At 41.2% G+C, this 21,879-nt stretch overlaps 1 non-coding gene across 1 annotated transcript; it reads right to left on the bottom strand.

Annotated features, from left to right (window-relative positions):
- Nucleotides 1-8,801: 8,801 nt before the first annotated feature.
- On the bottom strand, nucleotides 8,802-8,920 carry LOC133375805 (5S ribosomal RNA). Its single transcript, XR_009760322.1, has one exon. It is a non-coding gene; the product is annotated as a 5S ribosomal RNA (ribosomal RNA).
- Between the last annotated feature and the right edge of the window lie 12,959 nt (nucleotides 8,921-21,879).

Genomic DNA, 21,879 nt, shown 5'->3' with positions numbered 1-21,879 from the left:
GACCCTAGGTTAGGGATGTGCAAACATGTCAGATTTAGTTTCTCCCACTTCCTCATTTTTCCATTCTTAAATTCGGCCCTCCATATTTCAATATCAGTTTTCAAATTCTTTCTTAAGTCCTCCAGAAAATTCTTCAGCATTTTAGTGCAAAATTGTCCTAATGCACACATTTTTGTAAGACATTTGTCCCTGATATACACATCTTTGCAAGCTAATTTCCCTGATATAATGCATTTGGTATATGCATTTTTGTACATATTACTTGGCTGGAAAACTGCTTTGCAAAATTTGGAGAACTGCAAATTTCAAATGATGGCTGTCTTTTGGTTCATGTATTGTTTCAGAAAATGCAAATTAGGTAGCTTCATCTTTAAATGAGAACTGAACTGAATTCCTTCTTCATCTCTAATCTGGACAGAGGAAAAATGGCTACCCAACACCTTTGCAATAAACCATTAAGAGCTGAGAAGTTGCTAACCACAGAACAGGTGCTTGACTGGGAGATCTGGTTACACAGCAATCAATGAAAGCTTTGTAGAGAGAGGAAGGGATTAACACTAAAGAACTTCTTTACATGCACCTTCAATGCACCTGGCTTGTTTTGATGTCACACACTGGATCTGATTTTAACTTTCTGAGCTGGAGAGGAACTTAATGATGTTCAATTCATAATGCTTCCAAGCATTATGAGTTGTATTTTTTTGTAAACAGAACCAGGTAAGAATTGCAAACTTAGATAACATTATTGCAATCTACCAGGACAATCTCCTGTGCAAATTCTGTGCACATTAGGGAAGGGCTGTGGCTCAGTGGTACAGCATCTGCTTTGGATGCAGAAGGGCTCACGTTCAATCCTCAGCTTCTCCAGGTAGGGCCAGGAATGACTCCTGGTCTGAAACCCTGGAGAGCTGTTGATGGACAGCGTAGGCAACACTGAGCTAGAGAGAGATGGACCAATGGTATGGCTCATCATAAAGCAGCATCCCATGTTCATGTTAGTAGGCTGTGTGCAAACAAATGGTAGTGTATGATTCTCAACCATTTCCATGGGGCTGGCATAGAATAGCATTTGGGTAGGCTGGGATCCTAGCTAGTACATATTAAACAGATGTGCTAATTTAACAAAGAGTGGTGTCTTTATCACATTATATGTAATTTTAGTCCTCCTCCAATATCTCAAAAAAAGAATAAAGCATTCCCATGTATTGAAATGTTTATGCCGTGCAAATTAATTTAAAATGAATAAACAGATACATTAAACGAGTTCATTGGTTGACAATCCTAATTAAAAATAATATAAAAGTGACTGATCAGCAGACTGTTAAATTCAGCAGTGGAGCTAGGAAGTGTCAAAGTTACAGCTTTCTGAAAGGGCTGCTGATATTTTACTGGTTTAACCTTTAAAACTGGTTATTTCCCCCCCAAAAAATCATTCAACCCTTGGCGCTTGAAAAGCTCGGAAATTCTAGTTTCTCCTGAGCTCCACCTCTACTTTTCCAGATCCTGATAGGCTATACCCTTAATCTACTAAATTATGGGAAGCTCTTCCCTGCCTCACCATGTTTTGTCCTGTCTTTGCCTGTTATCAAGGTCTGGCTCTTGCTCTGCCTGCCCTTGACCCATCCACCATCCTTTCCCAGATGAGCAGTGATTTTAAAACCAAAAGTTGTTAATCCTACTACCAGCAGTGGAGCAAGGAGGGCTGGGGAGAAGGAGCCCGTAAAGACAGTGATGTCCGTTGGGACTGATAGGGCGACAGGTAGAGCCAGAGCCAGACACAGGCAAAGCTACTCCCTGGTTGGTTGTAAGTAAGAAGGCAGACAGGTGGGGGCTGGTTCAGGGACACTGAGTTTGGTGGGGTGGTGCTCCTTTCGCTTCAATGGATCCAGTTCCACTACTTAAAGAAAAACTAGATTAGTGTTATCAGATTAACACCCAGGCATTGGAGGCAGGGTGCTAAAGTGTGGTGCCTCATAAAGAATTGGAGGCTGGTAGAGTGGAAGAGAGGGAAGACAGTCACCCTAATTCCCCCCTTTGAAGATGAAATTTGTTTCCCGGTGGTTCAGGGGCAGAGCTTTGCCATATCTAGTGCTGCAAAAGAGTTCTGAAGTCAAGCAGCAAGCAGGCTAGGTAAGGGGTGGGGAACCCTTTTCAGCCCAAAGGCCTTATTCGTTTCCTAGGGCCACACAATAGTGGTGGGCAGGCCAGAGGAAGAGTGGGAAGAACAACAAATGTAAATTTCACCTTTGTTCAGTAGACTAGTTTCTACACAGCTTTGCACGCTCCTCTCTGTCCTCCATCCACAAGCAAGAGGCATGATCTGAGTTCAAGGACGCTTTCCAACCAGGCAAAACAACAAAAACAACTCTTGGGGTGCATAGCAGGGCCAGTGAGGGGTGTGGCCTGGGAAAAGTTATAAGGGCCAAATAAAGAGGCCTGAAGAGGCACGTTTCAGATCCAGGCTTGAGGTTCCGCACCCCTGTCTTAGGGTCTCATCCTGAGATTGTATTTCTCCCCATAAAGCAGCCTTTCGCAACCGGTGTGCCTCCAGATGTTGTTGGACCACAACTCCCATCAGCGTCAGCCATTGGCAATGGTGGCTGAGGCTGATGGGAGTTGTGGTCCAACAACATCTGGAGGCACACTGGTTGGGAAAGGCTGCCATAGAGAATGACAGAGAAGCTGACATCCGGAGAGCTCCGGTTAACGCACAGGGGCAAATAGATGTTCTCTATACCTTGCTGTGCCTTTCTGTCTTCCTCTGTAAAACCATTCAGGAATAAGTACTTAGAAGCCCAGAACCATTGGGCTAGGGGCCATTGCTAACTGCATCGTTGAGCTTAGATGGGCCATGCAGGCATTGCCTTTTGCCCTTTAGAATGTCCACTGGCCCTTTCTCTACCAGGGCAGTATCTCTTTAAACGTGATAAAGCTGCATCTGGGACTCCTCGAACATCACCTGCATCTGTGAAAAGACCATTTAGGTCAATTAAGTTAAGTGGCTTCTGAAGAAAGCGCAGCTTGATTATACCATCAGGCTGGTTGTGGAGGGTTATTAAAAAAAGAAGCAGCAGCAAGAGAAGAAGCAGGGATCAACAAAAAGCTAAATGTTCTGTACGGAGATGAAAGAAGATAAACCGGATGAGGTTGACGATACTTGGCATTTGCAGCTCTCTTGGATTCTTGATTTGAGTCCTTCAGCACTCAGACACTGCTGAAAGTTATGATGATTTCAGTAATGAAGCCAAGCATGCAGGTTAGATTCGCAGCAGGGAGCTCTTTTCCCCCCAGCCAAAATCAAGGCTTTGCATACGATTGTGTCCTTCGTCTCCACTTCCAGACTATTAGCTGGCATCCACGCCTGGCATTCTATTAATTATTCATTTTGTGTGTGCTGCCTAAGAGGCTTATCTCTCTGAAAAAGTCAGATTTGGGTCACATTAAGCAAGTATATTTTGCAGGGGAAATGGCTTTTTTTAAAAAAAAAAAAAACTGTTTGTCTACAGGTAATGGATAAATATTGCCGCCAAGCTGAAACTATTCAGTTGTTTAACGAGTTTTTCTCATGATGTCAAACACCTTCATTTTTTCACTAATGTTTATTTTATTTTATTTTGGTGGGGGAGCAGTCCTGGCAAAAAATGATTATTTGCATCATCCTCTTGCTCTCGCTTCCTGTTGCCCCCGCTGACATTTCTGAATAAGCAAATCAGATTGGCTATGTAGAATTGTCACCATCCAATTTGCCACATGATCCCTGATTGGGTGGAATAATCTCTTGGCAACCAATCCAGGAAGAAAAGAGAAGAGATAATATAATTTTTAGAAGCAAATGTATCTCACCTATCTAGATGAAGGCAACTCCTCTTTGCAATGATAAAGTTTCTTATCTTTTTTGCTTTCAAAGCGAAGGAGGAATTTACTCTTTGTGTAAGGGTGTCGGGGGGAAGGGAGCACTCCCCCCCAAATTCTAAATATAATGGCGAGTGAAGTGGATTGCCAATGACCTCTACTAATGATTCGTAGACCTTGCCACACCCTACAGATATTTCTGCAGACACTTTTGCCCTTCTGTGTACTTGCAAAATCCCTGTTGCTGTCACTTCTGAGTGCTTAGAAAATCCTGAAGTTTTTTTTCACTATTTGCAAGGAATAATTGCAACAGCTGAATGTTTTTTGAGGTGAACAGGGAAACTTCAGCTATCCTTGTACGGAGTGGGCTGATTCCAATATACACCCCTTTCCTCACACAGAGTTCCTCCTCAGTTTGAAATGAAAAAGGAAAGTCTGTATGTACAGCAAGTAGGGTTGCCAGGTTCTTGGCCTGAGACTGATCCTCTATCTTTAGGAGAAGAGAAAGTCAGCCAAGTGCAGGTGTTCTTGCAACTCTGTAATGGGAAAAACCACAATGTAGAATTCTCCCTTCCACTTGCACATCTTTTAAAGATACAGAAGACCTCTTCATTGCCAGGCCCGGCCTCCAAGAGGTCTTCTGTATCTTTAAAAGTTGTGGAGGGAGGAGGGAGAATACCATCTTGTGGTTTTTCCCATTACAGTGTTGCAAGAACACCTGCACTTGGCTGACCTTCTCTTCTCCTAAAGATACAGGATCAGTCTCAGGGATTGAACCTGGCAACCCTAACAGCAAGTCAGTGTGGACATTGGTCAGCAGGTAGAGTTCCGATTTAGCTGATTCAAGGTGAAGATTTTTTATATTGTAGGTTGTCTGCTATGCATATGACACTACTCCCTCCAAGGCCAACTCCAAGGCCTGAGGGGGCTGTCTGCAAAGTGCAGTCTGGGTGGCTTTCTCCCTACAACAGTGGGCCACTTAGGTTGTGGGGAAGTTAATTTGGTAACTCCAGGATCTCCAGATGACTGCAGTTTCCCTCCCACAATTTATTTATTTATTTTTATTTTGCAGATTTATATCCCGCTCTAGTTCAGAAATTCCAAATTCAGAGCGGTAAACAAGTAAATAATGCACTAGTACAGAATCATATAAAGTATAACAGTTACTGCTAAAAATTTAAAAATTAAAAGCTTGATAAAATAAAAAAGTTTTGGTCCGACGACGGAAGTCCATAAGAGAGGGAGAGAGCCGTATCTCAAGTGGTAGATTGTTCCATAAGGTAGGTGCTGCGACAGAAAAAGCTTGTTTTCTGGTGGCCATTTGGCGAATGGTGAAAGTTGATGGAACCCTAAGAGTGTATTCAGCAGTTGATCTCATAGGCCGATGGGATTCAAATTTAGAGAGACGATTCGCCAAATATGTTGGTGCTAATCCATGTAGAGCTTTGAAAGTTAAGACCAGTAACTTAAACTGGTGTCGAGATTCTATGGGAAGCCAATGTAGATGGTATAAGAGAGGCGTGGTATGGGCCCGAGGGCCAGTTCTTGTGATCATCCTTGCCGCTGCTCTTTGTACCAACTTGAGCGGTCAAAGCGATCTAGCCGGGAGTCCAACATACAAAGAGTTGCAATAATCTAGCCGTGAAGTTACCAAGGCTTGGGTTACTTTTCTTAGATCATCTATTTCTAAAAACGGTTGAAGTTGACGGACCAGCTTTAGTTTGGCAAATGCAGCTCTGGAGACAGCCGTAACTTGAGCTTCTAAGGTCAAGTTTGAATCCAGAATTATGCCCAAGCTACGGACTTGAGTCTTCAGAGGAAGTAGTATTCCATCCAGTGATGGTAAAAATTCGGTTTCTTGGGGAGAACTTTTTCCAATAAGGATGACCTCTGTCTTTTCTGGATTTAACTTCAGTTTGTTTCTAGTCATCCAATTCTGCACTGCTGTGAGACATTGGTTAAGGGGAAGGATGGCCTCTTTGTCATTTGATGAAAAAGAACAATAAAGCTGTGTGTCGTCCGCATACTGATGGTAATGAATTCCAAATTTTTGAATGATCTTACCTAGCGGCCTCATATAAATGTTAAATAACATCGGGGATAGGACAGAGCCCTGCGGAACGCCATATCTTAAAGGCCAGGGTTCTGAACAATAATCCCTGAGGGCAACTTTCTAAAGCCTGCCTTCTAAGAAGGAGCAGAGCCACTGTAGAACCATGCCTTTTAGTCCAATTTCCGAGAGACGATCTAGCAAGATGTCATGATCGATAGTGTCGAAAGCGGCTGATAAATCTGATAGAACTAGTAGTGACAAATGACCCTTTTCTAATTCAAGCCGAAGGTCGTCAATTAATGCGACTAAGGCTGTTTCTGTCCCATGATTTGGTCTGAAACCTGATTGTAGGGAGTCGTAGCAGTCGATGGTGTCAATGAACCTTTGTAACTGTGTAGCTACGACTCTTTTGATGACTTTACTCAGGAAAGGCAGGTTGGACACCGGGCGAAAATTGTTAAGCACTGTGGGATCAAGAGAAGGTTTTTTTAATAATGGTATAACAATAGCTTCTTTCAGGCATTCAGGTAAGCGGCCTTGTTGCAGAGAAGAATTAACAATTATACTAAGCCAATTTGCCAATTCAACTTTCGATGTTTTTATAAGCCAGGAGGGGCATGGATCGAGTAAACAGGTCGTTGGATTCATTCTACTGAGAAACTGAGGGATATCATCTGGAAGAACAGGTTGAAAGGTGGAATAGATGGAAGTGCAGACCGTTTCTGATGTAATGATATTTGCGTCTGCCATCTCAGTATGATCTAAGGTAGATCGGATCTGGTCAACCTTTGACTCGAAGAATGTGGCAAATTCTTGGCAGCGGACCTGGGAATACACTGGGTGGGAAACGGATTGGGGCGGATGCAGAAGACCATTTACTATGCAAAAAAGTTCTTTTGGTTGGTTTCCCGCTGAGGCAATTGCTGTTGAATAAAAGCATCTTTGGGCTGTCAATCTAGCTGAGGCGTAAAATTTGGCAAATTTATTTGGATGTATTCGATCAGATGGACTTTTTGTCTTTTGCCAACGCCTTTCTAGACATCGATAGGAACGTTTCATTTTCAAAAGATCTTTCGAAAACCAAGGGGCGGATTTAGATCTGGTTGTTTTCAGTGGACGGAGAGGAGCCATTGCATCCACTGTCTCAGTCATCATATTGTTCCACGAGTTGGTCAAGGTATCAATTTGTACTCCCGTAGAGGGACTTGCATAGTTCTTAAGCCTGGCTATGAACGTATCTGGGTCTAATAATCTTTTGGGGCGATATAGTTTAGTAGAGGGCGTAGTCCTGGGAAAAGGAAATGATACTGATAATTTATATCGAATCAGATGATGATCAGACCATAGCAGTGGAGAGATCGTAATGTTATCTATTCGAAAGTCATTTATGTCTAGGTGTGATTGAAAAATGAGATCAAGGGTATGGCCTGCAGTGTGAGTTGAGGCCTGTACTAATTGTTGTAACCCCAGAGTGGACATCATAGTCAAGAAATCTTGTGCTGATCGAAGTGAAAGAGAGTCCACATGAATGTTGAAATCTCCCAATAATAAAAGTTTGGGGGACTCCAACATCAGTTCTGAGATTAAATCAAATAGTTCTGACATTGAATCAATTGGGGAGTGAGGAGGACGATAAATTAATAAGATTACGATGGGATCCTGATGACCAAGCTTTAGACCAAGGAGTTCAAAACCTGGATAATTTTTGTAAGGTAATCTGGATAACAAAATGGATTCACGAAAAATAAAGGCTACACCCTCTCCACGATTGTCAAGCCTCGGTTGGTGAAGAGCAGAGTATCCCGGGGGGCAAAGGCTGTTTAGATTAGCTCCACCTGAGTCTTCAAGCCAAGTTTTGGTTATACATGCAAAATCAGCGCATTCATCTTTAATCAGATCATAGATGAAAGCCGTCTTGTTATTCACTGATCTCGCATTAAAAAATAACGTTGAATAGTTCATATGTATTGGTTTGTTCAAGATGGAATTTTCCGCTCTTTGTGAGACTTGAGTAGGAGTTACTAGGCAACGTGACGAACAAAAACTCTTAAAGTGGTGAGGAGTGTTTGGTCATTTATATCTCCCTTGACCTAAAATTATTGATATGGGAGTGGCGATCATATTTTTGGCCTGCTCATTCTTGGATCCATTTCATGCTAAAGGGGGTCCATAAATATTAGGTCGCCATTGCTCAATGGTTCAGCATTGAGATTGAGATGCCTCAGCGGTTGGAGTAATAGACTTGGGGTATTCTGTATCTATATACTCCATGGTTGAGGGAGGAAATGCTGGAGAGATAGTCAACATAACATCAGCATCACTCACCTCTAAATTAGGGGTGGGTAGCTATTCACAATGCTGAATCAAGTTCTTGGGTGCTGTATATATGTGGGATTGCCACCACAAAAACATGGTGGAAGTAATGATTTTGTGATAGTGACACTTCCTCCACCCACAGTGGCTCAGAAGGTGGCTCACCTTCCAGCGTATTGGGAAGGGGAAAATCACCACTGCCACAGAAAAAGGACTGTTACGATTATTTCCTCCCACAACATTCCATAATTCATCTTCTGGGGCACTGTCAAAAATAAAGATGTCCACTGCTTGGAGCCAGGAGGCGGCCTTTTTAAAGAGGTCCCATTGTTTCTTACATAGTGCCTAGACAGTAGGCATCACAGGATAGGCCCCTGGCAGCCAGTGATGGCTGATGCCCATTGGCACTGGTAAGATGGAAGCCAAGAAGAACAACAGTAAGGGGAGTCACAGCCAATTATTTTGTTACATGCCTTCAAGTCAACCATGATTTATGGTGACCCTATGAATCTTTTTTGGATGTATTCATAGGGTTTTCATGGTTAAGAAGTATTCAGAGGTGGTTTACCATTGCCTTCCTCTAAGCCTACGGCACCCGGTATTCCCAGGCGGTCTCCCATCCAAGTACTAACCAGGCCTGACCCTGCTTAGCTTCCGAGATCAAACAAGATCGGGCGTATTCAGGGCGGTATGGCTGTAGGCACAGACAATTATAGGCAGAGAGAACTAATTCTAGTTTGCTTCCCATCCTCCTGCCTGCTGAGTTCCGGGAGGACAACAGGGAGACTGAGGAGGAGAAGATGAAGCTGCCAGGGACTCCTTGGAGTTGCGAATAAGAAAACAGACAGGTGGTGTCTGGCCGAGGGCACAGTGAGATTGTCGGGGCAGTGTCCCATTTGCCCTAAAGGGCCAGCCTCCACTGCCGGCAGTTGCCAAAGGATGCTGCCTGATTATGCTGAGTATGCCTTGCACCTTTGAAGTGATGGTGAAACCTACTCTTTCAGGCACTTCATGCTTGCAAGAGAGCATGAACTATATTCTGGATCAAACTTGCAATGCTTTGCAAACGTGTGACTGCCATACAAAAAAGTGATATATAGGTTCTAACACAGTGTGCTGTGCAAGTTTTCTACTTTGTGTGTGTGTGTGTACACCCCCCCCCACATGATTGTAATAAAACCTTGAAGTAGTTTAGGGAAAAAATTGAATTAAAAACATTAATATTATCAATACAGTAAAAAAACAGGTGGGTAAAAACATTCAACAACTGATTAAAATCGGCAATAAACTAAAACACACACACATAACTTCTGCATGTCTGGATAGGCTTGCCTAAATAAAAATGTTTTAAGCAGGCACAGGAAAAAGCACAGCCAAGGCATCTGCTTGATGTTAGTAGGCAGGGAGTCCCAAAGTGTAGATGCTGCCACACAAAAAGATTCATTTCTTACAAGTGTGGAATGAGCATTATTTGACACCTGTTAACAGTGCCAGTTCCACACATCAAAGTGGTCAAGTGGGCATATTTGAATGGAGTTTTGGTTTTGTTTGTTTGTTTTACATCAAGAAGCATCCAAAATGGTGATTCCCTTCCCAGACATGCACATACACCTGGAACAGCATTCAAAATTGTGATTCCACGCCACCATCTCATTCCCAACTCATTCAGCTGAATGCGTAGACCAAGCCGTGTTGGTTGTGAAGACAGTGGTGAAGCTCTCCAGGATTGTGCCCGGATGTAGGGATCAGGAGCTCAGTCCAAACAATCTGTCAATTATTATTCTGGTCTTTTGCAGATGTATCAGAGCTTGGAAAAGTTACTTTTTTGAACTACAACTCCCATCAGCCCCAGCCAGCATGGCCACTGGATTGGGCTGATGGGAGTTGTAGTTCAAAAAAGTAACTTTTCCAAGCTCTGGCATATAGCACATACAGTTAACATGCACCTGTGAAAATAATAGCAGGTCTCATACTCCTATGACAAAAGGCACGCACACGTTGTTAAATGTGTGTTTTGTTGTGTTGACAATTATTCAGAAAAAGCTAAAGGAAGCAATCTGGCAACTGATGAACTGGTTCTTTAGCATATGATTCACTAAAATGCAGTAACTGGTAATTTTTAAAGAACAGACTGTCAGAGCCATCAGCAACAGGGCTTTCAAAATGCTGTTTTCCAGGCAAACGTCTCATTAAAAATCCTTCTGCAAAATTAATTGAAACCTCACAAAAAGCACTGTTCGCTCAGGCGGCCTGAAGCTTAGCTCTGTTTTGCTATAGTCTTTCTCTAAAATATTTAACAATGATATTAGAGGCTTATGATGTTCTTGCAGTTCTGGTAAAAAAAGAAGTTAAATTAAACCAAGAAGTGGGGGAGGGGAAGCAGCTATTTTAGCAATTTGCCGGCCCTTGTCTGTCATTATTCATTAGTGGGAAAGGGAAGAATATCTGCTAAATCTGACTTAGAAGTGGATTCCGACTGAATTCGACAGTCTGCTATCTTTTTGGACTAGCACTAATTTATTGCAGTGGGCTGCAGCTGTAATTGGTACAGATTTTCTTTGTGGCAGGCTGCAATTGTAATCGGCACGGATTTTTTTTAAAAAAAATCCCTGATTTTACGTAATTATCTTTGCAATTTCTTCTAAGTTGATGCATTCGTAACAGTGTGTAGGAGTAATAAATAGGAATAAAAAACCCACGTGGAACACCGTGATCATTTACAAACGCATGTACGTTAAAAATTACATATTTTTCTTCTCAAACAAACAGCAGATCGAACCGGCAAGTGCCAAAGCAAGCAGGAACAAAAAAAGGGCGGATCGGGATCGAATGACAAACTATCGGAATACAAGTGGATCAGAACTAGGCAGCGAACCCCATCCCTATTCATGACACCTCTTAAAGACATCTAGTACATCTTCAAGTGTGTAATGGCCATTTTTTGAGGGGGAATCTCATAGAATGTTTGCCTGGGCCGAGGGGGAGACAAGGGTGGAAATCAAAGGAGGGGGAAAAAACATTGAACCTATGGAGAGCTATGAAGAGTTGGAGAAGAACAGATGGGAAGTTGAGAAGTCGGATCATGCCTTGTTCACAAGGCACTTGGAACAGTTTGGTTGCATGATAGGTGGGATGTATGTCATTGAAATAACTGTACAAGTGAAACCAGAACGTATTTGGCATTCAAAAAAAGTCAGATCTGATGCTTGACATTTTGCAGATATTTTGGGATTTGGGGGAAAATTCATTTTTGCTCCCAACATTACTAATACCATTATGAATGAAACCTAGTGAATAGTTAAGCCTTCACATGACATGCCCATGAGTTGCCAGGTCCCCCACCTTAGGAAGCCGTCTTTTACCCAGTCAGACCATTAGTCCATCTAGCTTAATATTGCCTGCACTGACCACCAGCAGTTCTCCATGGTCTGAGATATGGATCTTCCCTGTCTTTTGCAAGTTGTTCTGTCCCCTATAAGTGACTGTAATGTTGCATGGTTTTATTTGATGTCATGTTAATTGTTTTATAAGCATTTAACTTTTAAAATGAGGAGGGGATTAGAATGTTGGTGGGTGTAGCATTTGCAGCTTTTCAGTGTATCGGATGAGGGTGTTTGTGTTTTTCTCCTGGACTCTGCAGTCTCCCCAGCTGCCCAAACTTTCAGATCTGAAAAAAGCCCATGTCTTCCCCTGTGCTTTGGTTGGGGCGTGGGCACTCAGGAAGGCTGCAGAGTGCAGCTCGCTAATGAGATTGTTGAATGAAAGGACATTCACACAAAAAAACTTTTGGCCATCTCAACAGTAAACCCTACATGCCACCTGTGAGAATTCTACCCACCATTTTCCTCTCCTGTTTGATCATTGTCAAGTGCAATTTCTTTTCTCATTAATTGATAGAGAAAGGTGCAAAACTGGTGGGGACATTTCTGGTACAGAACTACTGCTGATATTCCCTCTTGTGTGTTGGTGGCTCTAGCATAGGTCTTTCCATGCAAAGCCTGGAGTCTGAAATTAATATATATGGTGATAATTGAACAAATCATGAAGTATAGACCCACTAACAGTTGATAAGTGGAGAAACAGATGGAACTGAAAGCTGTAACTAACTGCTTGTATGCATGGTAAAATTACTGTATGTTGAGAGTAAAGCACCAACATGCATGACAAGTAACTGAACCGAGGGCGACAGATAGAAAAGCAACTCATTCTTCCCTTGATGATAACCTCTTGTTCCTATGCAGATTGTTTTTTCCTCAGGCTTTACTTCCTTCCTCTTTCTTCTTAGATAGCGTTAATGTATGAGTGCTAACCTCATGACTCCATAATATCCACATGCATGTCTGTACTCAGAATGGCTTCATTTCCCAGGAAATTTCTCTCTCCTTTCAACCACCACTCTTACCAGACAATTCCTTTCTCCACTCCACTGCACTCTATAACATACTCCAGTACGGTATGGTAACTGACGGATGTTAAGTCCAGAAATAAAATTAATGTAATTAATGTAATATTAAGTCCGGAAATCAAATATTACAAAATGGAAGAACAGCAAACCCACCTGTCAGTGCCAGTACCTCAACATTCTGGGAAGAAATTCCAGTGTGTGTGTATGTGTCCAAGAAAGCCAAATTTTGAATGTCCACCTGTTGTGCCTCAGATACTGGTGAGACATAGGGGAGGCCATCCACTGAAGTTCTGAATGCACACACACAGGCTGCAATCCAATACACACTTACCTGGGAGTAAGTCCTATTGAACCCAATGGAGCTTACTTCTGAGTAGACATGTATTGGATTGCAACCTAAGTCAGGAAGGCTACAGCTTGGATAGGAATGAGTGAATCTGTCAGTTTTGGTTTCTCTCAGTTTCTCAATTTTCCAATCAAGTTCTCTGCATTTCCACATCAGTTTGTGGTTTTGTTTTTCTTTTATTAAAAGGTTCTCATGAAAATTCATCCGCGTTCAGTGAGAATTACTCCTAATATACATGTTTTATATGCAATTCCCCCCCGATATACACATTTTTGCAAAACAATTTCCCCTAATACAATGCATTTTTCTCTGCTATTTTCACTGCACACTTTACCCCAACATATGCATTTTTGTACATGTTACTTGGCTGGAGAACTGCATTGCAAATTTGGAGAACTGCAAATAGCAAAGAATGGCTGTGTTTTGGTTCAGATATTGCTTTGCAAAGTGTGAATTTGGTGGGTTCACTTTTCGATGTGAACTGAACTGAACTTCTACCTCATCCCTAGTGTGAATTCTATAAGCACCCATGCAAGCATTCTCAGGCATTAGTGATCAACATCACCAATAAATACACATAAATAAAAGTTTGAAGTAGCTAAGGGCCCCTCTAGTATGGATGGATGAGAATTTTGATATCGTTCACATTTGAAGCAGAATTTATCAAATGTGCACTTTCTCATTCCGTGTAAGAACTGAAACACAGCCATCCTTCAAAATTCACATTTATGAGAATTTTGTGATGCGGTTTGCCAACCACACAGTATGTACAAAAATTCATATATGAGAAAGTGTGCTTAAAAATGAATATATGTGAAAATAGCATGCAAAGATGCATTAAATAATGAGAAATTGATTGCAAAAATGTGTGCCTTTGTTAAAACTGCTTGCAAAAATGTGTTTATTAGGAGAAATTCGCACTAAAATATTGGAGGATTTCCATAAGGATTTTTTTTTTAAAAAAAAAGCAAATTGCTGCAGAAATGGGGAGAACTGAATTTAAGATTGGAAAAATGAGAAACGGAGAGAACCGAAATTGACAGATCTTTCCATCCCTACCCTCAGTCATTCTTTTCATTGTGCATTCATGATTATTTGTGCTGATGATGCTATAGGGCAGTCACATGTTATCCACCTTTCAATGCTATTTCGGCCTGCAATACTTTGGGGGGATTACCTTGCTTCATATCCAATCAGTGCAGATCCTGTAACTTCCTGCTGAAATCCCATAACTTTTTCTAGCACAAATGTTCTGGTTTATTTATGCCCTGCTTTTGTTGTGCTATAGTCCCTTTGGATACTAATAATGGCTACAATTCCCAGAGTTCCTTCGGAAGAGGGATTGATTGATAAAACACTGAAAACTGTAGCTCTGTGAAGGGAATAGGGGTCTCCAAATGACTCTCAGCACCCCTAATAAACTACTGTTCCAAGGATTCTTTGGGTGGAAACCAGGACTATTTAAAGTAGTATGATACTGCTTTAAATGTATAGTGCAGATGGGGCCAATGTGATAGCATTGGGGAAACACTGCAGAACAACCTAAAGCAGAATAAATCTACCTCTACATGTTTCAGAATACGCACACAATAAAGCACCAATCTGGAGGTGTCTCAAATGGATCTTCCTTGTTCGGAGTTAGTATATCTCTGAATCTCAGACTATGGGACAAACAGCTGGCTGGAGTGGCTCTTTCAATTGCTTGCTTGTGAAAAGAGGAACGAGGAAAAGAGGGGAACAGCTGCAGCACGAGGGGACTGAGGAAGACCTGCCCTGGGAACAAGGGCAAGTGCCATAAGACCTGCACTAGCAGTCGGAAGTCCCAGGAGGCTGCAGAAGAGAACTTACCACTATCACCCTACCCAACATTTTCCTTTTTGCTGGTCCGGGTCTCCTCCAGAGGAGAGAAGAGGGAGTCAGCTGCAAGCCATCCAGTCTGGTGAAAGGACCCCTCTTCTTTGAACTGTATCTAAGCCAGGCTGCTGAGGTGAGGCACCTTGGAGGACACCAAGACAAGCATATTGTCGGTTAGCTTTCTTTCTTTCTTTCTTTCTTTCTTTCTTTCTTTCTTTCTTTCTTTCTTTCTTTCTTTCTTTCTTTCTTTCTTTCTTTCTTTCACTTTGTACGTATGTATTTAAATCTAGATTATTTCTTTTGTAATATCAAAGTTGCTTCATAATCGTAATTGTATTTTTTCCCTATTTCAATTTATTGTTATGTTTTGTAGACTGGCTTCTCTCCCTACCCCAAACTTTGTATTTTGATATTTGAATATTTGTTGTAAACTTCTTTGGGCATAGCTTGCTGTGAAAAGGTGGCATATAAATCAACTCAATCAAAAGATACAGCAAAGAAGAGAGTAGGCAACATTGTGACATTCAGGAGAGAATAGCTTTGCTATTCCTTTCTCCCTGGGGTTATAAACCTCCAGCATGATTCCCACCACTAATCTTATGTTTGCTTATTTTTCTCTTGAAGCTGTATTGCACCTTTAAAAGACACAACAGAAGTGAGCCCATGGAGAAGTGTAGGGAAGGAACAGGAAGCGTAAGTTGGTTGCATTTCCTGTTTCCTTTGCTGATTGCCACATTTGACAGAACACTAAGCTTAAAGGCCCCATTTGTTTCACATCTTTCTTCATCAGGAAAGATGTCAAGGTCATGAAGCAAATACATCCTTGATGCATAAAGATAATACCTTTACGGCTCTCTAATTGTGAGCAAGTCTGAGCAAAAGGACATCACAGGCCTCTATTTCTGAAATGCATTTGCTTTCCACTCCATTGACATTTTATATTAGAACTCCTACAAACCCAAGGTAATAGGCAATCCAGACGCAGTCATGATGTGGCTTGTAAAATTTGATCGGATGAACATAAGATTAATAATTTCGCTTTAACCTTCATTACATTCATTCTCCCCCCCCTTTTTTTCTTTTCAAAGAAACAAGCAGTCATCTAGTCAAGACGGAGATGTTTGCTACAGCATCCCAGAGAAGATGCAGGCATCCAAGAACTATAGTCAATCATTTAAGAATTAATTACAGAGCACATCCTCAGCAAGGGATATGTTCTGAAGACATTTTGGAAAATCAGACGTTTCACACCGCTGTGAGCAATTATTCCAGGTTAATTATTCCAGAGTGAAAGACAGACCAGAATATATGGGGGGATGACAATAGCACAATCTCATCAGGGTAGGGCTCATGTCTGCGAGGGGGGCCAGGTCCTGAATGTTCATTTAAAAAAATGTAAGCCTCTAATACTACTAGAAAGAAAGTTATACAACAAAATGTGCAATCACTTTTCTAGGTGATTTCTATGAGATAAGCCATCCTGACTGCTCCCACCTTTCAGTGTTTTTAGCCAATGAGTGAAGTCAGAACTGGAACTGATGAATGAATTATTTGGACACCAGGCTATAGGAATCCCTGAGGTCCTAAAGAGCTGTTCTTTCCCCCTCCCCTTTAGTGCCCTTTTCTTTCCTGCTTCTGTTTCATTTTTTTAGTTCTTGGAATCTCTGTGGTTCAAAGATTCCCCCTTTGGCCTTTCTTTCTTTCTATCAATCAAGATGCATCTTTCCTCTGCTGGTTTTGTCTGAGATAAGGTAGTCCCTACAATATATTTTCTGCAAATGCTGGTGCACTGTAAGTCCAGGCAGTCATTAAGAATTCACTGTATAACTTACAGTACAGTGGTCTATATGTCTACGTACTTAGAGGTAATAGAGCAATCCAACTCAGGGGAGGCTGGCATAACTGGTGCCCATGCAAGAGAGGCCAGCATAACATTCCACCACATCCAATTTCTGTTCAGGAGCTTCTGGGTTGGCTGAACACCAGCTCAGCTGGGAGCTGTGTGCAGGGACCAGAAAATAAACACTTTCTCTCCCAAATACCCCTACCAGGGAGTAATCCCTCTACACTGACTTTTATTGTATTTATTTTTTTAGACTGATCTTTTCCCCTGCATAATTTATGCCTGAATGGGGACCTGTAGGAGTGCTCCGAACACAACTTGGATGTGGTCTAAGTCCCCTCACCTCAGCCCCTCCCGTGGCATGCCCCTGACTTACACAAACTTATGCCGGTTTCACTTATGCCAGTCTCGGCTGAGTCCCAGCTGAGCCAGGCTGAGAGACATGCTTGCATAGCCCAGCTGAGCCAGGACACAGCCAGTTTAACTGGAGATCTGCTGCATCCAACTCCCTTTAGCCCAGCATAAATGCAAGTTGGATTGTGTCTTAATTGTGGAAAGCAATTGGATTTTTCTTTACTGATTGCTGGATTGATTTTTCTGCCCAGAAACCCAGAAAAGGTTTCATGCTGGGCCTCACATGTTGGGAAAATCAGAAATTAGCTCCGAGTTACAGACTAGGTGGCCAGCCAGCCAACTAACTGTAGTGTACACTGCAGTATTTTTATTCCTTTAAGGCTGTTTTCATCCTTTGCCATTAAGTACTCAACAAAAAAGAAGAAATGGCCACTATGATTGTGAGTATAGTGAATCCTTTAAAAGAGTAAAGGGTAACTTAGGATAACCATTTTTTCAGATCACTTTAAGCATCCAATCCTCTTATATTCATTATAACTGCAGAATAAACAAACACTTCTTACTGTAGGCAAACAAGCATGCTTCTTTGTTGCTGGCTGTTTAGAGAACACAACTGAAAATGAAAAGCTGATACAAAATATAAAGGGTTAAAGATAATCTCCTGGAACGTGGCAGGTTGGGAAAATAAGATGGCAGATAAAGAATTTATTGAGATGCTCCAACTATATGATATAGTCTGCTTACAGGAGACTTGGACTAATGAACTCAATTCTCCACTGCTGCGGGGTTACAAATCATTCTATCTACCAGCCACAAAGAAATTCAAGAAGGGCAGAGGTAGTGGTGGACTGGTGTCCTTCTTATCGCTGGAATTAATCGAAGAATCCCAGTTGGTTAAATTGGAATCTCAAAACAACTATCTTCTTCCAGTACAATTAAAAACAGAGACTGGAGACCCCTTCTTCTGCATAAACACATATTTTCCACCGTCTAACAACCCTGTAACCGTTACCAAGATATGGAAGGATTTAGTATCTTTACTGGAACAGATAGATCAGAAGTTCCTGCAAGCATATATTCTAATCTGCGGGGATTTTAATGCCCGAATAGGGGCAATTTCAGAAGGTTTCTTTCATCCCTTCGGTTTAGATCTGGAAGAGATCTTTCTAACTCCCCACACCTCGATGGACAGCAAATACAATCAACAAGGTCTTAAATTCTTAGAATTTATATACCATCAAAATTTATATTCGCTGCATGGGAGTCCACTGGACATAACTGAAGGTTATTATACCTATCTGAGCAATTTGGGTGCCAGTGTTATCGATCATATAATGGTTTCAGTCTCACTTTTCCCTTTAGTAAGTGCTTTTGAAATTCTTGGAAGAACAGAAAGCGATCATCTCCCCTTAGTGGTGACTTTAAATCCCTTGTTGGAACGGATGCCAATAACAGATACAACTAATCTTACCGGGGAAATGCTGGGCGAAAGGAGACTGAAATGGTCTAACAAATTAAGTAGTAACATCCAGCAAAAACTACAAAACAATTTTCTGATGAGCAGGCGACAACAATTTGGGGATAACTCAGCGAATCATATAGATATTTTCCAGCAAATAGTTACTGAACTTAGACCTTGTTTAATAACAACTAAAGATAAAAGTAAACAGATATTCCAACACGGCTGGTTTGATGCAGAGTGTAGGAAGGCTAAGAAAGTATTAAAAAAAAAAAATCAGAGAATCCTGTAAGAAACCTTCAAAAGAGAAAACGGAAGAGCTAATTAAATGTAGGACGGAATATAAAAGTTTACTTAAAAATAAGAAAGGGGTATATATAAAAACTCAGTGGCAAGAATTGGAACAAACAGTAAGGGAACACAATGAAGGTAAATTCTGGGAGCTGGTTGCACGAGGATTAAAGGAAATAAGATCTACCTCGGAGGCTGCAGTTCCTGCTTCTTCCTAGATTAAGCACTTTACTAACTTATTTGGTGGTCAACCTAATGATAGTGCAGAGATTGAGATATCTAAAAACTTTGATAATTTACCTGAGTGGCATCCAGTAACTACACATGAGATAAAGACGCTTATTGCATCCTTGAAAACTAAAAAAGCACCAGGAGAAGATATGCTTCCCCCAGAACTCTTTACAGAAAATGTAGACTGGTGGATACCCATCCTGGTTGGATTATTCACCACAATCAACAGCTCTGGTCAAATGCCTCTCGGATGGAAAACAAGCATAATATTTCCAATCTATAAAAAAGGGGATAGAAATGACCCACAAAACTATCGTCCAATCAGTTTGTTAGACATCCCCTCAAAAATATATGCTCGATATTTACTGCAAAAACTAACTGATTGGCTGCAAGATAATTTGATTATCCAGGAAGAACAAGCAGGGTTTAGAAGAGGTTACAGCACGATTGACCAATGCTTTGTCTTAAATCATATTATAGCGAAATACACTAAGAACAGAAGACATCTGTATGCTGCCTTTATTGACCTCACTGCAGCTTTTGACTCAATCAACAGATCCAGACTATGGGAGAAATTACAAAGCATTGAGATGGATCGTAGACTTTTACAGTTGATTCAAGAGTTGTATAGCAACACAGAACTGAGGATCAGAATTGGCTTAAAGGGTGCATTAACTGAAGCTTTGAAAACTACACGAGGGGTGAAGCAGGGATGAATTTTGGCTCCCACTCTTTTTAATATTTATATCAATGATCTGGTCCCATGGTTAGCTCGAGCAGATTCGCCTGCACCAGCAATTAGCAATAGAAAGATTTTTATTTTAATGTATGCAGATGACTTGGTACTTATTTCTCTTTCTCGTTTGGGCCTTAAAAACCTCCTTGACTCATTCAGCACTTACTGTAAAAATGAGAATTTATTGATAAACTACTCTAAGTCTAAAATTATGGTCTTTGGCAAACGTAATCCAAGGTATAAATGGTGTTTGGATCAACAGGTCTTAGAACAAGTCCGCTCATTCAGATATTTAGGGATAGTTTTCAGCGAGTCCCTTTCGTGGAAACGGCATAGTGAGATGATTAAGCTGAAAGCAGAGAGAACAATTGGAGCCTTAATGAAATTTTATTATAATAAGGGTGGACAATTGATCGAACCTGCCTTAAAGATCTTTGGCAGTAAAGTAGTCACACAAATGCTCTATGGGGTAGAGGTATGGGGAGCAGATACGAATGTGATCACAACCCTGGAAATAGTGCAGAATAAATTCTTTAGAAAACTATACTCCTTACCCCCAGGAACACCTGCAGCTTTCTTGAGAACAGAAACTGGCTGGCCATCTATAAAGATAAAAGCTGTGTGGCTCCGCTTGAATTATTTTAAGCGAATTGCTTCTTTGATAACGGAACGTTTACCAACTTTGTGTTATAAGGAGTTAGAAAATAACCATAACTGGAAGTTAATGTCCCATAACCTCTTAAATAGCTACCATCTTCCCGAGCTAAAATATCTCGTGGACATAGAAAAAAGACACCTAAGGGACTGGCTCCTTTGGATAGACGCTAAAAGAGATCTGTGTCTAATCAAAAAATCCAGATTTTCTACTTATTTTGCATTAGTGAAAACAGAACATTTTAGAGCTTGTTATCTGACTAAATTAAGGCTAGCCCCCTTAAGAATTGCTTTCATGGAACTTCGGTTCCAAGTTATGCCTACAGCGGTACTGGATGGTCGTTATCAGAAAGTGCCATTTGAAAGAAGACTGTGTATTTGTGATCTAGGAGAGGTGGAGGATATTGTGCATTACATGTTAAGATGCCCTCTATACGATCACCCAAGAGAGAGATTTATTAAACCTTTGTTGTCCCAGGGAAATGGGAACTCCCTGGAGGAGACCTTATATCTCCTGAGTGATGTTAACAGCTACGTGACCCACAAGGTGGCTCTTTTTGCCCTTGCGGCAAAAAAGATCAGAAAAAAAGAATTAGACTACATAGCAATTAACTGCCAGGGAGACTCTGCTTGTTAATTTTTTATTATGTATATTTTCTATGTCTTTGTTTATATTCAATATTAAAGTTTTGTACAGTATTTGTCATGGCTTATGGCTAGCACAATAAACATTTTTGACTTGACTTGACTTGAAAAGCAGAGCAAAGGAAAGCCCAATGGATGGAATCTTACTTTAGCCCATAATTCAAAGTTCTAATATTTAACTCTTCAAGGTCCATGTTACTATACAGACATTTTCAGGATCTCTTAAGTAATTATAGGTTGATTGTGATCATGAAAAATCCACCCTCATTCAGGAAAAGTCTTGAGTGAGCAGACTTTGGGGGGATCTTCAGATGGGGCTTTTGTTGTGCACTCACCCTGCCTTGTTCACTGAATTTTTCAGAGGGCCCTATTCTTAAAGTGTTCTTATTCTTAAAATAAGCTATCATTGTTTAAATGGAGGCTGTCAGTGTCTATCGTGTTGGACTTGATGGCTTTATAGCCCCTTTCAGCTCTACTATTCTCTGATTCTCTGATGTCACAAATTAAAAAGAAAACTATCCCCTCAAAAAAAAAAATCCTAGGGGGAGGCGAAGCCCATTTGTCCCTGCTGGCAACAAGACTGCCCTGGGATATTTGGAAGAAGGGTAGAATATAATATGTGCTAAATAAGTAAAATCTCTTGGGAAGAAGATTGTTTTGGACCATTGCTTTCAAAAGCCCAGCAGATGTGATGTCCAGAGAAGGGCATCTCTGTTTCCTCTCCCTCCTCTCCCTCCTGCAGAAGAACATAAGACCCTGGCTGCTGAATCTGGTCAATGACACATCTAATCCAACAACCTGTTCCCACAGTGGCCAATAATAATAATAATAATAATAATAATA

This window comes from Rhineura floridana, chromosome 1 (assembly GCF_030035675.1).
Source record: "Rhineura floridana isolate rRhiFlo1 chromosome 1, rRhiFlo1.hap2, whole genome shotgun sequence".
Classification (NCBI taxonomy): Eukaryota; Metazoa; Chordata; class Lepidosauria; order Squamata; family Rhineuridae; genus Rhineura; species Rhineura floridana.
The sequence above is the reverse complement of the archived record's forward strand: the minus strand, read 5'-3'. Positions and strand labels throughout refer to the sequence as shown.